Source organism: Ricinus communis, chromosome 2, assembly GCF_019578655.1.
Source record: "Ricinus communis isolate WT05 ecotype wild-type chromosome 2, ASM1957865v1, whole genome shotgun sequence".
NCBI classification, from domain to species: Eukaryota; Viridiplantae; Streptophyta; class Magnoliopsida; order Malpighiales; family Euphorbiaceae; genus Ricinus; species Ricinus communis.
This window is the reverse complement of record NC_063257.1, coordinates 29,664,571-29,670,911: the sequence shown is the minus strand read 5'-3', so window position 1 is coordinate 29,670,911 and position 6,341 is coordinate 29,664,571.

The following is a 6,341-nucleotide window of genomic DNA, read 5'->3' as shown; positions in this document are numbered from 1 at the left end:
AAAATAGAATACTAAAGTTAAAAGAGATATTTTGATGTTATGAAATATATAAACTTATTAATATTAATGTAAAATTCATTTGAAAACTTTATCTATTTTGTTAGAATTTAGTTTAATTATAACTAATTTCACATGTTTGATTATGTGAAATTCTAAATTAATTTTCATTTCAATCAAAACACAAATTTTAGATTTGCAAATAGATTTCATAAATTCTATAGATTTCAACCAAACACAATGTTAAGAATATATTATTGTTTCTCTTCTTTTTTTTTTTTTTTTTTTAAGAGTCAAATTCTATTTCTTTACACATTCTCTATTTTTTTATTAATAAAAATTGAATAATGTTATTAAAATACACATATATTTTAAGATAAATTAAAATTAAAATTTAATTATTTATAATTTCATAGAGCGATATATAAAATTCATTGTTGGGGAAGCTCTTACTTTTTGGCTTCTATTGCAATAACTAAAGTAACATTTTTTTTCTTCTTCTTCTCTATCTATTTATTGAAATTTCACACTGTTACAAGACTGGATTATTATAGAAAACACATTCGAGAGTTTGAGGTTTGATAGTTTGATGGGGTAGTGAATGATGATGGAGACGATTATAGTGGTGTTAAGCTAAATCTAATTTAAATGAAAGGAAAAGGAATTTAATTTCCTTATTAGTGTTACCCCTTTCGCATTGATGACTTTGGAAAAAGCCTTCTCATTGCACTAGAAGCATAAATTCTTGCTCTTTTCTTATTTATCTCTTCAAATAGAAAGGTGTTGGAACTGTTTTGAGTTGTTTATGCCTTGTTTTTGTGTATAATTAGGAATAGGTAAGAGTGGTGGCTTGAGAGTGGGAAGTAATAATGGTTTTTGTGAGCGAGTTTAGAAAAGTTTTAGTTGCATGATGTAGGATTCTTGCATTCTAGCATAAGATTGCTGTAATGAGCTTAGACAAAGCATCTTATAAGAATCTTAATCTCATGTTTAAGTCCACTCAAGTTAATATAACTTTATGCTGGAGAATATTAAATTCTTTGAGATAATCCTGAAAATATCCTGTTTGTTTGTCTAACTCAAACTTTGCATAATCCGTGGAATCCAATCTCTTAATTTTGTGAGAATTTAAACTGAGTTGATCGTTTTTGCCAAGTTGGTGGGTGAAATCGGCCAAAAATTTAAAATCCGTATAAATTGGCCATTGACTCCAAGTTGAGGGGGAAAATTGACCTTTAAACCAGGAGGTCTTCATATCAAACCTGCACTTGTTCCTCTCACAGGGACTCATCAATCAATCCTCACTTTATTGAAAGACCGATGCCATTACAATGCTCTTCCCTTCATGTATTTAGCAAAAACTTTAAACCTAATTATTAAATTAATCCTGAGCTTTATATTTTTTTTTTACAATTATATTCAATTGTTTATATTTTAAAAATAAAGACCCATATCTTTAACTTATTTTCAAAAACATTTTTAACAAATAACTTTTACAATTTTACAATAAAAAAGATGATGTTTGCAAGTTATATTTGCTTACTAAAAAAAATATTTAGAAATTAGTAAAAAGTTTATCCTAAATGTAACAATCTAACCATTAAAAATTTTACATATGTATATCCTTTCACACATTTTTTATCTAATCTTCGTTGTATTTTTTTTAATAAATACAATCAATCTATAGCGGTATTTTTCTCACTGTAAAATTAAAAAAATTATTATTAAAAATTATTTTTGAAAATAAAATGAAAGCATAGATATTTGTTTTTAAATTTTTAAAAAATTAAATAAAATAATTAAAAAATATAAAACATAAAATTTAATTAATAATTAGCCGAAGACTTTAACTTGTGTTTAGCAAAAACTCTAACTTGTGCATTAACAGAAGAATTATCATTTTGAAGCCCCAATTCAGTTCAGATTGAAGGAGACTCAATATTTGTGAACCTAGTAGCAATGTGGTAATTACACTACAGCTAGCGAGCCTATTAGGCCAAGGTACAGCCTTCGCAAACGGACAAGGCACTGATGACAAGTAATTCTTTTTCAAATTAATGAATGTTTAGCGAGAGTGGTGCAAAATTGAGAATTCACTTAGTGCGGTGAAATAGCCATGCGATTTGGCAGACGTGGCAAATTAAGTGAAGTGTGTCTTTGCATCGGGTGCGTAATTTCTCATGTTAGAGTGTCTATCAACTATCTTATTTGTCATTTTAAAGTGTCCATGTGTATGTGTGGCAAGTGTGCAATATGTCTTCCTATATAATTCTAAGGCCAAAAATTGTTTTTCTTGTGTTGTTCTAATATCTTTTTTGATATATGACTTCAGTACGTGTATCACATAAAAATATTTAAAAATTAAAAGTATGTTAAATTAATTTGAAAATACAAGCTGCTTGGATATTAAGAAAAAAAGTAAACTGTATGGTGCCTTTGGTGTTGATTTATATTAGATTATATAAAATTTAATTTTTCTATTAATGTGTATAATTTTTTTTAACTAATACTTATTAACCTGGAACCAGAAATGCAGGTTACTTTTTTTTTTAATAAATATTTTAGAAACTAAATATTAATTAGGTAGTATTATATTTACATATAATAGTTTTTTACAATAAAATTTTTGTAATTCAATAGTTTAAAATATTTTGTATAATATATGAAAACATTATATAAATTGTTTATTATTTACATTATAATCTCTTTTTAACTTCTATAATTTTTTCATGAAATTAAGTAATTTCTTCAATCACTTGTCAAAAATTCTTATTTTCACAATATAAAAAATAAATTATTCCAAATACAAAAAAAGTATTTAATAACTAAGAATATCACATAAAATATCTTTTTATGTAAAATGTATTGATTTAGTAAATATTTAACCAATTATATAACACATTTCTTTAAGTTTATAAAATTAATCATTTTAAACATAATATGGTATAAATTATATAACAAATGAAAAAAATAATATAAACGTTTTGGTTGATTTTGGATTATCTTCTCTAAAAAGATTTCCTATTATATAACTTATTTAATTTATTTATAAATATTTTAATGCTCACACTAAAATAATAAAATTGACATAAAAAAACAATAGTAAGGATAAGGTTTTTTCTTTTTTTTAATATGACTTCTATTACCAAGTTATTATCCTTGTAAATTTAAGTATAACTTAAAAAAAAAAAAAAAAAAATCAACTGTCCATATTGTATTGGATGGTATGAGCGATTCAAATTCAAATGCATTAGCAGGTCATTATCCTTTTCAATTATTAATCTTTCATACATCAAGATGAAGGGAAGGTTGTGTAACTATGACTGATATCATTATCATGATTGATATAATATCATATACTCATAATAAAAATATGATGAAGGATGAAACTTAAATAAAATAGGAATGATTAAAATGCAATAAATCGTACTAAATTATGTTTTAAAAAATGCCATCTTCTTTCCTTTGGCTCGAGGGAACTGCAATAATGGGTGTTAAACCCTATTCCACGATGATTTTCAACTATACTATCCATTAAGATCATTATCCCGTACTAGGTGCTTCCCAACCCATTAATATCATTATTTACATTGGTAGAGCAAACAACAATTAACCAAGAAAGGTACTGTTAATAATCTATTGTCAAAATCACAAAAATTGAAAATTCATTCATAAAAATCTATGAAACCCATTTCTAACATAAAAATAAAAAACACACACATACAAATCTATCTATGAGAGAATCAATTTCAAGATCGATGGAACAATTGAAGCAACTCCATTTTAGATATACCTTCGGCTATTGCAACCAACATCCACGTAGTGGTTCATGATTCTCATTTGGGCACATCCTATACACCTCTATAGGAAACGAATTATTTGATGGAAAACAAATATGGTACAACATTTTTCTTGATTGGATTGGTGGATTCCTGCCATTAGCATCCCAAGCGAGGCGACAACATGCACAGCCTTCTTTTATATTTCCTATAATTATCATCGCAATCCCTAGAAAATATGCAGACATTGGGCATTGCTGTTCAACTGCTTTGAGCAAATAAGAAACATCTCCGTTTCACTCAACAAAAATAAAATTAACTCCAAAATAAAGAAGTGAGATTTTATTCTCCACATGCAAAAACACAACAAGGAACCTATTGGGATAATACTCGTCCCTGCTACTAGTTTGTTTATCAACAAACACAAATACAAATGCCCAGTATACTGTTTATCTCCCAAAATCAGAATTCTCCAACAATATCACAGCAATAAGTATAATCACAATCCCAGCAAAATAATCACAATAAGATAAGCAATTGGACAATATAAACAGTCAAGCAAAGACACAAGGATTTTACGTGGAAAACCCCTTTGATGTGAAGAGTAAAAACCACTGGACGATTAGGAGTCCACCCAATTGCTTTTATTATGATAAAAGAAAGGTTACACAAACCCAATTCCAAGTCTCAAATGGTTACTCAAATTATCCAACAATAAACAACCATAATTAACAACATATGAAAGAGAGAGAAGTGAAAGATATCACCAAAATGCAAAGTTTCGTCCAGCAGCCATATCTCACTATCCGAAGCACGAAATGACAACCAAGCAGCCCAAATTGAAGCCCCTGATGATCTAGACGTGCAGTCAAAAGTTGAGCAAAATCGGACTACGGATGAGCTTCGATCGGAGATGATTTTCAAGATTGTTTTCTTTTATTTTTATTCAGCAAAAACAACACACCTTTTTGCTGCCCACCTTTTTCTTTCTTTCACCCACGTGAGTTGCTCTCCTAAAACAACAAAACAAGCTTCTTTTGGAAGCTATTAACTTTGGGCCAAAATAACACACATAGTTATGGGTTTCTCCACATAGGAAGAGACCCATAGCCCAACAAATCTCCCCCTCCCGACTATGCGGAGGTGGTTGCCATTCCGACAAGCGAACGACAAGTCTCAAACTTGCCCCTTGAAAATGCTTTAGTCATCATGTCGGAACCATTATCATCAGTGTGAATCTTTTCAAGCTCAAGAAACTTAGAATCAAGAACATCACGTATCCAATGATACCTCACATCAATATGCTTAGACTTAGCATGAAAAGTGAAATTCTTAGCAAGATGAATTGCATTTTGATTGTCACAATACAACACATGCCTCTTTTGTATAAATCCAAGTTGACGAACAAATCGCTTCATCCAAAGCAATTCCTTACATGCCTCTGTCGCTGCAATGAACTCCGACTCAATAGTAGACAATGCCACGCATTTCTGCAACCTAGATTGCCAAGATACTGCTCCCCTTACAAAAGTGATCATATAACCCGAAGTAGACTTCCTAGAGTCAATGTCACCTACCATATCAGAATCTGAATAGCCAACAAGAATAGCCTTGTCACTTTCAAAACAAAGCTTCATATCTGTAGTGCCTCTTAGGTATCTCATAATCCACTTAACTGCATTCCAATGCTGTTTTTCCGGATTAGAGAGAAATCTACTAACCAAACCAACTGCATGAGCTATATCAGGCCTCGTGCAAACCATTGCATACATTAAACTACCTACGGCAGAAGCATAAGGGACATGCTGCATAATTTCCTTCTCTTCAGTAGTGGAAGGACTCTGTTGAGTACTCAATTTAAAATGTAAAGTAAAAGAAGTACTCACAGGTTTTGCTTTCTCCATACTGAACCTCTGAAGCACTTTCTGAACATATGCTTCTTGTGACAACCACAACCTTCGAGCCCCTCGATCACGGATGATCCGCATGCCTAAAATGTATTTTATTGGCCCCAGTTCCTTCATAGAGAAAGTCTTACTCAACGGTTGCTTCAAACTCACAATTCTAGCCACATTTTGCCCAATAATAAGCATGTCATCAACATAAAGTAGCAGAATGATAAAGTCCTTGTCAGAATTTTTTTTTAAGAAAACACAATGATCGCAAGAAGTTTTCTAGTAGCCTTGCACCCCCATAAAGAAGTCAAACTTGCGATACCATTGTCTTGGAGCTTGTTTTAGGCCATACAAGCTCTTCTTCAATTTGCACACATAATCTTCTTTGCCACTGACTTTGAAGCCCTCTGGTTGTTCCATGTAAATTTCTTCTTCAAGGTCACCATGAAGGAAGGCGGTCTTCACATCCAACTGCTCAATTTCCAAACAAGACTAGCAGCAAGACCCAAACAATCGGTGCAAAAATCTCTTCAAAGTCTACTCCTTTTCTCTGATTGCAACCTTTTACAACAAGTCTAGCTTTGTATTGTGATTTCTTTGCATTCTCATCTTGCTTTTGCTTGTAAACCCATCGATTCCTCAAAGCTTTCTCTCCCTTTAGTAGCTTCAC